The sequence below is a fragment of the Schistocerca piceifrons genome, chromosome 5 (assembly GCF_021461385.2).
Source record: "Schistocerca piceifrons isolate TAMUIC-IGC-003096 chromosome 5, iqSchPice1.1, whole genome shotgun sequence".
NCBI classification, from domain to species: Eukaryota; Metazoa; Arthropoda; class Insecta; order Orthoptera; family Acrididae; genus Schistocerca; species Schistocerca piceifrons.
This window is the reverse complement of record NC_060142.1, coordinates 144,733,998-144,746,513: the sequence shown is the minus strand read 5'-3', so window position 1 is coordinate 144,746,513 and position 12,516 is coordinate 144,733,998. Positions and strand designations below refer to the sequence as shown.

At 44.6% G+C, this 12,516-nt stretch overlaps 1 pseudogene; it reads right to left on the bottom strand.

The window, feature by feature from the left end:
* Positions 1-841: 841 nt before the first annotated feature.
* Positions 842-959, bottom strand: LOC124799358 (annotated as a pseudogene).
* Positions 960-12,516: the final 11,557 nt, after the last annotated feature.

Here is a 12,516-nt window from a genome sequence, read left to right as displayed (position 1 = left end):
GCTGTGTTTTTCGCTGCGAAGGAACAAGGAAATTGCGGTCGGGGCTTTTCAGCAACTACCATGGATGCAAGAAAGCCTTTATAATTTACTCCATGCACGGCAGCGGTTTGTTATAGCGTGGAAAAAGAGAGGCTCTGGTGCAACTTTGCAATTCGTTTTCCGGCGTTCTTGTGCACAGGTATTTCGTAATGAAGAAGCCTGCTCAGCGTCGTGCGCATTCTCTTTCGTTACATTTTTTTCTTCCTTACAGTTCAACGGACGGAAATCCTCCGCGTCGGACAACGCTTCATTAGAATATTTGCCTGCACCACTCAGAGTGTATCTTCTGTACACAGGATTCCTTAGAATATCCAGCAGGCTACCTCATGACTAGCAGCACGAAAAATTAGTAATAGAAAAAGTAACATGGGACGGAGCAAGATACCTAGAAGTAAAGGACTGTAAGTCAAAATATATGATTTTTTCACTTTCTCTCTGTGTGAGTAAACAGTGTCTCCTTCTGAGCACAAATGAGTATTTGTACGTTGGAGTCGCGCGAGGTCACTAAAAACTACTACTTTGTTTATATCTAAAATCTTACACACTGACTTGCTTGTCCCCTTCCTTTTCAGACAGTTATGAAAGTTAATGAACGAAATTTAGCACTCCGTCTTCAGGCCACGAGTGGCCTACCGGGACCATTCGACCGCCGTGTCATGCTCGGTGGAGTATGCGGATAGGAGGGGAGTGGGGTCAGCACACCGCTCTCCCGGTCGTAAGATGGTAGTCTTGACCAAAGCCGCTACTATTCGGTCGAGTAGCTCCTCAATTGGCATAGCGAGGTTGAGTGCACCCCGAAAAATGGCAACAGCGCAGGGCGGCCTGGATGGTCACCCATCCAAGTGCCGACCACGCCCGACAGCGCTTAACTTCGGTGATCTCACGGGAACCGGTGTATCCACTGCAGTAAAGCGGTTGCCTAATGGACGATATTAATAACGTAATTCCGCCTGGTCTAACAGCAAATGTGTTTATTCATTATTATCCCTTGCACGAAGATACTATGCTCGTGAGTCAGTATCTATCCGATGTATCAAGTGAACTAATTTTAGAAAAATAAGCACTCAGTATCTGACAGGAACGGAGGATCAGAATTACAGTCGAGGTACCGAATGATCAAGAGTATCTCACACACTTCAGTTGCAGAGCATCCCATGCTACAGCTAAAATACCATATCTGTGAAATATTTCATCCCAGCGCCAGTTGAGAAGAACAAATCTATCAAAGAAAATCGTAGCGGTGGACACTGCACGAATCTCTGGATTCTCGAGTATCGGAAATTTCGTTGATCTGAAACTTCCCCTGTTCGTATTGATAAGGCGTATAATCAATTCGCTTTTCGTAGAATGGCAAGCAACATTCGATGTTGTAGTACGTTATTTGGAGCCCAAGATTGGGCGAAAGAACACTTTTCGGATAAAACACTCACTACGTTATCCAGGAGCGTGAGTATGTTCCTGAGACAGTAAAGGGCTTGTTGAGATATAAAATAAGTTATTCTTTCTCGCACTTCATTGGCTAATTCAGGATGTTATCTGGCATGTGGCATCAGCGGTTTACAAGTGTGTAAAATACGTTTCTGCGTTCTTTTCATGACCTCGCATGTCGTGCGAGGGCCGATGGTAGGAAATGGCTGACACAGGAATCCTTCCCTGTGTCGAAGCTGTTTTCTTGTAACAGGATCAAAAACAGATCGTTGAGTTACACTCCGCCGCGTCTGTTACGAGAAAAAGTTACAACAATTCGATATGATGGACATGGATAATACCAGCACGACTATAGTGCTCTATGCCAAACGTTGTTGTAGTAGTAGAAGAAGACGTAAACTATGGAAAAAGAGAACACCCTGTCTAATGGGACACGTGAGTATATCCCTTAATTTTAAGCACCGTTACACCACTAATTAGTTGCTTGCCAATGTACGAATAATCATGACGGCAAACTATAAGGACCACTGAAATAAAATGAAATGATCGTATGGCATTGTTGACCGGGAGGCCCCATTCGGGGGCGTTTGGCTGCCGTATTGCAAGTCCTTTTTGCTGACGCCACTTCGGCGACTTGCGCGTCAATAATCATCAAAGTCATGAGGGACACACAACATCAAGGCCCTAGCCGGGAATCGAACCTGGGCCCCGTGCGTTGTAAGCGGTAACGCTACCGCTACGCTACGGAGGCGGACATTAGGACCACCTTCTCCATCAGACACATGTAAGTGAATCACAGCATTCTATGTTTTCTCTTGTATCATGGAAAAGATTTGCCTCTTCGTCGCATCGTTATTGTCTCGGTGCCTTCAACACTTTCTGCGTGCTTCTGATGGCAATTTATGCACACCCTGAGCGTAGACGTGTGAAAAAGCGAGGAAATACGTTACCAACGTTTCTCTGGTCATGTGTGACTTCTGTACGCATACACGTTAATTTATTTAGTTTGTGAAAATATATATCATACTCTGGCACCATTATTTTATTTTGAAATGATAATTAATTCAAGACCCTAAGCTGTCGATAGACGTTGATATACGAGGTGCATTCAAGTTCTAAGGCCTCCGATTTTTTTTCTAATTAACTACTCACCCGAAATCGATGAAACTGGCGTTACTTCTCGACGTAATCGCCCTGCAGACGTACACATTTTTCACAATGCTGACGCCATGATTCCATGGCAGCGGCGAAGGCCTCTTTAGGAGTCTGTTTTGACCACTGGAAAATCGCTGAGGCAATAGCAGCACGGCTGGTGAATGTGCGGCCACGGAGAGTGTCTTTCATTGTTGGAAAAAGCCAAAAGTCACTAGGAGCCAGGTCAGGTGAGTAGGGAGCATGAGGAATCACTTCAAAGTTGTTATCACGAAGAAACTGTTGCGTAACGTTAGCTCGATGTGCGGGTGCGTTGTCTTGGTGAAACAGCACACGCGCAGCCCTTCCCGGACGTTTTTGTTGAAGTGCAGGAAGGAATTTGTTCTTCAAAACATTTTCGTAGGATGCACCTGTTACCGTAGTGCCCTTTGGAACGCAATGGGTAAGGATTACGCCCTCGCTGTCCCAGAACATGGACACCATCATTTTTTCAGCACTGGCGGCTACCCGAAATTTTTTTGGTGGCGGTGAATCTGTGTGTTTCCATTGAGCTGACTGGCGCTTTGTTTCTGGATTGAAAAATGGCATCCACGTCTCATCCATTGTCACAACCGACGAAAAGAAAGTTGCGCGTCAACATTGCTTGGCAACATGCCACACAGGCAGCCGTGTGGTCGTCCGTCAGCATTCGTAGCACCCACCTGGATGACACTTTTCGCATTTTCAGGTCGTCATGCGGGATTGTGTGCACAGAACCCACAGAAATGCCAACTCTGGAGGCGATCTGCTCAACAGTCATTCGGCGATCCCCCAAAACAATTCTCTCCACTTTCTCGATCATGTCGTCAGACCGGCTTGTGCGATCCCGAGGTTGTTTCGGTTTGTTGTCACACGATGTTCTGCCTTCATTAAACTGTCGCACCCACGAACGCACTTTTGACACATCCATAACTCCATCACCACATGTCTCCTTCAACTGTCGATGGATTTCAATTGGTTTCACACCACGCAAATTCAGGAAACGAATGATTGCACGCTGTTCAAGTAAGGAAAACGTCGCCATTTTAAGTATTTAAAACAGTTCACATTCTCCATCTGCCGTACGGTGCTGCCATCTCTGGGACGTATTGACAATGAACGCGGCCTTATTTTAAAACAATGCACATGTTTCTATCTCTTTCCAGTCCGGAGAAAAGAAATCGGAGGCCTTAGAACTTGAATACACCTCGTACATCAACGGGGACAGTAGAAAATGTGTGCCCCAACCCGGACTCCAACCCGGGATCTCCTGCTTACATGGCACACGCTCTATCCATCTGAGCCCCCGAGGGCACCGAGGATAGTGCGACTGGAGGTATTTACCTCTTGTACACTCCCCGTGAGACCCACATTCCCAACTTAATGTCCACGCACTACATTCGTAGTGCCCCTGCCCATTACACTCATTACTCGCGGCAGACAATCATACCGAGTCCCGTAAGAGTTCGGGCAATGTGTGTGCATCCAGAACAGAAGAAGGTCAATGGCCGGTTAGCCTTAGCTATATATCCGAAAGAACAGATACCATCTTCATATTTAGTGAATGGAAGTCCAGTCAACCGAATTAAGGTTTTTTGTAGATCATTTGAAACAAGTGCCGAAACCGTTCCTTAGGAAAAAAAACATGGTCAGTTTCCTCCTCTAACTATATCAGTCTACAGCTTGTACTCTGTCTATCTTAAACTCTTAATATTACACCCTTCTTGTCTTCTCACCTAACTTTCTTCTCTCAGACGTTAACAACTGCAGTATTAGATTTGTTGAAACGCCTTGTAACACTTTGCTGCCTTAAAATTAGGTTCTGCGACAATTTCGCCGTCTACGATGGGCTTCTATTCTTCTCTTCGCACTTTCCCTGATTTACAAAAATGTGACAGAACGTTAAGATGATCCTTGTGCAAATAAACTTTCACTGATGATGACGAAATCTTTCTCGAAGTTAGTTCTGGGATAACGGCCAAACAGTTTGTATTAAGGTTGACCCACGAAACACACTTTTTTTCTCTTTCTTCTTCTTTTTTTTTAAACAGATAAATTAGAGACGATAAGCCGTCCAAACTCAGTAGTTTCTACGTTTTCGTCTACCTGGTACGTTGCTAAAATTACGAGGAAAAAGGATTTCTATAATTCATGTTGTATGATGCGTTACTAGATCTTAATGTGCATGGACTTAACCTGTTTCCTAGATGATACTACTATTATATGACGATTTGTCGTGCTAGAGAAAGGCCACCGTCCGACCTTCAGCGCTTGGCGACTTCCAGTGTGCTGTGTGGTACTGGGCGAAGGTTAATGCCCCAGCGTTTCTGTTTGTGAAATACACAGTCAGCGGTAAAGAGAGAGCGAGAGAAAGATGTTTTGTCCTTGAGTAGAACTCCTTCCAAAGAATCCATACCAGTTTCACGTGCGCCTTAGTACCACAGTTAATGCGATTACTCCACAACCGGTTTCAGTGCCTGTTGGTGGAGACCGTCCCTCTCCACAGTCACGAGGAACACTTCTTAGGAAACAGTGCGGTATTAATGACGACAGTCGTCAGGTCAGTGTCTTTCTTATCCATCAGAACATCTGGCAGGCGAGCCGACACTCCCTGTCGTAGAACTGTTTGCCGTTGAAGGATGTCAAGGTGGCGGTCACTGGCCGCTGCTGCAGCGGTTGGTGGAAGTGGATTCCTGACTCAGCAGGACGTCAAAAGTGGCGACCGTGATTGCATATACAGCCAGGTGTGTTGTATGCGGTCTCAACGGCATCCACCCAGCCACCAGCGTTAACGGAATCTCGGGATTGAAAACAGTTTCGCTAGTCATCCAGTGCTTCGTCAAACGTTTTGCCACATAATTATATAGCGTACTGGCATCAAATGATGTTGATACGAACAGTAATATCTATCGATTCGTTGAACTGAAATGTTCTGTCGTTGCTATTTTATCAGTTACTGTGTGTTAAATTTACATCTTATTTTTGATTCTGAGTCAAGTTATTGTGTGCCTAGTGCTCAGAGAGAGACGTCGAACCTTCCAGTTACATACGGATTCGCACGCGACTTTTGTAGATTCGATTTGTTAGCTAATATATTCTGGATACTACGGTCGCCTATAAAGTTATCTTTTATAGCTGGTTCTGCTACTCAGTCCCAGGTAATAATCTTCTTCATCGATCTCGGACCTTTTCCCCCGAAGATTTCGTGAAATAGATGGAAAAAGAGCTTATTTCTCTCCTCACACAACGTTAAGCATTCATAACCAGAGTTCCATCATTTCAATCATTAATGCAACGTATTTTACAATGGGCACCAGGTTCCCCCTTCTCTCTGGTCCGTTCACCACTTGTATTCAAAATGGTTCAAATGGCTCTAAGCAATATGGGACTTAACATCTGCCACCCGGTGTGGCTTAGTGGTTCTAGGCGCTTCAGTCTGAAACCATGCGACCGCTACGGTCGCAGGTTCGAATCTTGCCTCGGGAATGGATGTGTGTGATGTCCTTAGGTTACTTAGGTTTAAGTAGTTCTAAGTTCTAGGGGACTGGTGACCTCAGATGTTAAGTCCCATCGTGATCAGTGTCATTTGAACCATTTTGAACTTAACATCTGAGGTCATCAGTCCCCTAGATTTAGAACTACTTAAACCTAACTAACCTAAGAACATACATTCATGCACGGGGCAGAATTCGAACCTGCAACCGTAGCAGCAGCGCGATTCCAGACTGAAGCGCCTAGAACCACCCTACCACAACGGCCGGCTATACTTGTGTGCACGGGAGTTGCAACACCTGTATATATTCTTGGTTCTGCATAAACAGATGCTGAGCGATAGTGTTTTGCTCCACTCTAATTCAATTAACTAAAAATAATAATTTTTCTCTCCATATTCACGCGAATATCTTCCATTACTTGAAGGGCCTAAGAGTATGCTACGGCATCACCTAACAAAATGTCATGTTGCACTACAATGTATTACTTGTGCATAAAGAACATATGGAATAGATGTATTCAGTTTCTGTCGCTGATATCAACGCTTTTATGACATTACCTCTTCAGTACAAAGAACTCATTTTGGAAACAATTTCCAGGATATGGTTAACTTATTCTCATTTATATCCTCCCTTCCATAATCACTACCTCATCAATCTGTCCAGGGGAGGAATTTTAAACCACAGGAAAGTAAGAACAATGTATTGACAAATCTTATCTAGGGGGAGGCGGAGTGGTTAGTGTTGCGCTGCAGTAAGAGTAAGAGCATTGGACTTGAATAGCGATCTGCCACACAGTTTTAATCCACCATCAGTTTTTTTAGCAAAATGGCGTTTAGTTAAATGTATATAGTGAATAGACCTAAGTCATAAAACTTTCTGTTCGGAAAACGAAGTGAAATACCATGTTCTGCCTACAAATAACTGTTACACAATTCGTGCATTGGAATAAAAGGAAAACACCGTCGCTGTGGCCACACACGAGACAGTTGAACACGACCGAGCGTCATGTCATCCTTAGCCAATGGTGCCATCGAGATGCGGTATGGAGCGGCATGGGATCAGCTCACCCCTCTCCCGGCCGTTGCCGGTTAGCAGACCCGGTGCCGCTACTTTTCATTCAAGTAGTTCCTCAAATTGTTATCACAAAAGTAAGTGGACCCCATTTCAGTCTTCCCACCAAGCAGAAGTCCCAGGCAGTACCGGGAATCGAACTCGGTTCTCCTGGATGGCACGCAGCATCGCTGACCACGCAGGCGGCTAGCTGATGCAGTGGTCATCTAAAACATATACTTTACGAACCTAGCGTGAAAAGGAAAGAAGAAGGAACAGTGATGTACGGTAAAGCACAAGCACTACGTTTCGTTACATCCAACTTTCACATTCTCGACGTTGATCGTTCTTCTGAGAAACGTCTGGTTCTGGCCCACAACATTAGGTTAATAATATTCATACTGAAACAAAAAATTGAAAATGAAGGAGAAAAACAATACGAGTTGTGAGAAGGATCCCTAACAGTAATGAAAAACTGTCTTTGAATGAAACTGTACGAAACGATCGATCCAGCAAGATATTTCTGAAGTACTTCCAGCCAATAATCAAATAATAAGAAACCTCAAGGTTAATATTCAAATTCTTCGAACGAAACTGAAATGGAATACAGTCAATACAGACTATAAAAATGTTGAAAATCGGGAGTCCTACTCGAAAAATTAAGGAATAACAAAAAAATCTACTTTACTTTCTCACACATGACACACAACGGAGATTATTGCCTGTATTCCCAGACACATTTTAAGTTGCTTAAGGAGATAGGTAAACTACTACAACACGAAAACTGCGGTAGAAAGATTAGCTACGATTGTATAAAATTTATAATGCAAAAAAGCGTGTGCATTCAAACTAACTTGCCCCAGAAAATTGCTCTCAGGGCCATGAAAACAGATACTAATTAAATCAGCCAATGATAATGATTTCTACTGAACAGCCAAAGAGAGGCAAACTTTAAATTCGTATCATGGCCCGTCACATTAGACGCGAATTTTCTACGACGTAAAGTTTGAATGTTAAATTAACAACACCAGAAGTATCGTAATGGCATTTAGTTGTCACGGGAACAGTCGGTCGTTCGGGAGAAATGTAGAAACACGCGAGGCAAAACTTACATTACGACTTATCTTAGGAGACAGGTTAAAGAAAGGCAACCCTACGTTTACAGCTTGTGTACACTTATAGAATGCTTTTGGGAATGTTGAGTAGAATACACACTTTTAAATTCTGAAGGAAGGAACGGATAAAAACCACGAAGTGAAAGGTTATATACAGCTTGTAGAGAAACCATATGGCAATTACAAGCGTTGAACGAAGAAAAGTCGTGAAACATGGTTGTTGCCCATCCCCGATGTTGTGCAGTCTGTACATCGAGCTAGCAGTAAAGTAAAGCAGGGAGAAATTTGAAAAGTGGACATAAAGTTCATGGAGAAGAAACAAAACTTGGAGGTTTGCCGATGACATTGTGATTCTGTCATAGACAGCAAAGCACTTGAACAGAATCGACAGTGTCTTGAAAAGAGATTATAAGGCAGGCCAAACATCAAAAAAGTAAAACAACTAGTTAAATGTAGTCGAATTAAATCGGGCGATGCTGAGACACTAAAGGTAATATATGAGTTTTGTTATTTGGGCAGTAACTGACGGTGGACGTAGTACAGAAGATACAAAAACGTAGACTGGTAATGGGTAAGAAACCGTTTCTGAAGAAGAGAAATTTGTTAACATCGAACGTAAATGTAACTGTTAAGAATTCTGTTCCGACGGCATTTTTGTCTGGAATGTAGCCTTGATGATATGAAAATGGATGATATGCAGTTCAGGCAAGAAGAAAATAGAAGCTTTTGAAATGTGGTGCTACAGAAGACTGCTGAATATTAGATAGTTAAATCTCGTAGGTAATGAGGAAGTATTAAGCAGAATTGGGGAGAAAAGGAATTTGGAACGTAACTTGACTAAAAGAGGGGATAGGTGAAAGAACACAGTGTGAGGCAGAACACAGTTTAGCATTGGAGGGAAGTGTGACGAATAAACAATTGTAGAGTAAGAACAAGAGCTGATTACGGTAAGGAGGTACGCTGCATTAGTTAGGTAGAGACGAAGAGGCTTGCACAGGGTAGAGTAGCGTGGACAGCTACATCAACCCAGTGTCCACAGTGAAGAACACAGACGCAACAACGACGACGACGACGACGACGGACTATAAAAACTGCACTAGCGTACAAACACCGGTGCACTTGTCGCGGATTGATCGTTGTTTTATGACCAACATCCACAACGACGCATGTTCGAGTTTTGATTATTTGTAAATTTTTGCTCGATTTGTCACCCCCATACGCTGCTTTGACGTTATCATCAGGATGCTTTTCCATGTTTTGCACATTGTACAAGTTTCGATGTGTTACACAGCGTTAGTTATCGTAGCAGTGCCGTCTCTTTTAAGACTTTCATATCCTCCTTCCTCGCTTTCCAAAGCCGGCCGGTGTGGCCGAGCGGTTGTAGTCGCTTCAGTCTGGAACCGCGCTACTGCTACGGTCGCAGGTTAGAATCCTGCCTCGGGCATGGATGTGTGTGATGTCCTTAGGTTGGACAGATTTAAGTAGTTCTAAGTTCTAGGGGACTGATGACCTCAGCTTTTAAGTCTCATAGTGCTCAGAGCCATTTCGCTTTCCAACATTAGAAGCAAATTATTATTAGCCATTACAGAAGATGAAACACCGTGCAAAGACACAACTTTGCTAGTACTGTATTTAAATGATACTTAGTGACGCTTGACTTGCCTCGTCTGGGCGGTTAACAGCCTTGACATATATCGGACGAAGAAGATTCTTTCTTAGAAATGTGGTAATGACTAAAGCTCGCGGTTTTCAGCTAATGATCGCAAACAGTAGCAGTGTGTTGTTATGGGCTGAACAGTGGTACTTGGCAGATCCATCAGTTCTTCTTTGTCGACGTTGATGCTGATTCCTGAGCGTTTAGCGAGGCGAATTACAGCGGCCTTGCCTCCGGCTGCAAGACTGAAGACCACAAGTCGCGGTGGCGAGCAGTCTCGCTGCCCTGTTAACAGCAGGGCTGCGAGCACTGAGCGTACTTCTCCGCTGTCAGATAATTGCTCTGCAGACCGCAGGCCACGTAACGACTCTACAACAGCAGCCCAGAGACAGAATAATACGGCCTCGCCGCGGTATGAAGACGCCTGCTGACAGCGTGCCACCTCAAGCGTTTGCCGTCTACGGCTTGTCTTCATCCCGTCCACGGTACTCTACAGAAGTGACGGTCAGAATGCAGCACTGTATTCTAATTGGAGAGTTATCGATAAACGTAGGTCGTTCTCGAGAATGGTTCATCGGCCTTGGAACCTTATGAAATCAATTGATACAGGAGGTAGCGATGTTCTAAAGATCAAAATAGTCCGTATATGGTTCGTCCAATGAGCGTAAGAGCTTCACGAATATGTTCACCCAGCTTCAGTGGCTAGCGTCACAAGAGATACATCAGGCGTCGCAGATAGTTTTGCTGCTAATATGATGGAAGCGCAGTTTTCAACAAGAGTCAATTAACATTTTACTTCCTGTTACATTAATAGCCATAACAAAATTTTAGATACAGGATGTCAAATCAAACACCTTTCAGACGTCTAATTTCTAAACTTACTTTATTCAGCTACGAGTTTCGGAGGTTTACTACGCCATCTCCAGTCCTCTGACCAACGTGTAGGAAGATTCCACCTCGGTTTTGATCAAAATAGGTGCGAGCATTCAAATACTGGTATATGTACGCTCATGCTCATAAATTAAGGATAATGCTGATACATGGTGAAACAACGCTCTGGTGGGCGGTCTGCAGGTTTAAATCACTTCGGGGTATGACCATGCGGTGCATTTGGCCTGCGGTCGTCACACGGTGGCGCTGGCAGCAGTCCACATACGCAAACGTGCATGTCAGAGTACGGTGCAGCGAGTAACTGTGCAGACATTTTTAGACGTGCTAATGGTGACTGTGTGTTAAAAATGGCTCAAAGAACACATATTGATGACGTTATGAGGGGTAGAATACTAGGGCGACTGGAGGCAGGTCAAACACAGCAGGTCATAGCACGGGCACTCCGTGTGCCACAAAGTCTAATATCAAGATTATGGCAACGATTCCAGCACACAGGAAACGTGTCCAGACGTTACATTACGGGACGTCAACAGTGTAAAACACCACAAGAAGACCGACATCTCACCATCAGTGCCCGCAGACGGCCACGGAGTACTGCAGGTAGCCTTGCGCGGGACCTTACCGCAGCCACTGGAACAGTTGCCTCCAGACACAGTCTACAGACGACTGAACAGACATGGTTTATTCGCCCGGAGACCTGCAAGGTGCATTCCACTGACCCCTGGTCACAGCAGAGCCCGTAAAGCCTAGTGTCAAGAACACAGTGTATGGTCACTGGAACAGTGGTCCCAGGTTACGTTCACGGACTATTCCAGGTATAGACTGAACAGTGATTCTCGTAGGGTTTTGATCTGGCGTGAACCAGGAACCAGATACCAACCCCTTAATGTCCTTGAAAGGGACCTGTATGGAGGTCTTGGTTTGATGGTGTGGGATCGGATTAAGACTGATGCACGTACACGCCTGCATGTCTTTGACAAAGGAACAGTAACAGGTGAGGTGTATCGGGACGTCACTTTGCACCATTATGTCCGCCATTTCAGGGGTGCAGTGGATGCCACCTTCTTCCAACGAGCTGCAATCATGGAGGAGTACCTTGAAGCAGAAAATATCAGGCGAATGGAGTGGCCTGCCTGTTCTCCAGACCTAAACCCCATAGAGTACGTCTGGGATGCTCTCGGTACGCGTATCGCTGCACGTCTTCAAACCCCTACGACACTTCAGGAGCTCCGACAGGCACTGGTTCAATAATGGGAAGCTATACCCCAGCAGCTGCTCGACCAGCTGATCCAGAGTATGCCAACCCGTTGTGCGGCCTGTGTATGTGTGCACGGTGAACATATTCCATATTAAAGTAGGGGTACATGCGCAGGAAACAGTGGCGTTTTGTAGCACATGTGTTTCGAAACGGTTTTCTCAACTTATCACCAATACCGTGGACTTACAGAACTGTGTTTTGTGTGTTCCCTATGTGCCTATGCTGTTAGCGCCAGTTTTGTGTAGTGCCACGTTGTGTGGCACTTCTGCAATTATCCTTAATTTATGATGCTGATGGCTGAAGTGATCGCTGTAGCAAGCAGAATTCGACAGATACCAGTATATGAATAAAAACTAGAAACTTCACGCAAACAGGCCATGAAGCCGCAACGGTAGCGACCGGCCGCCGTGCCATCCT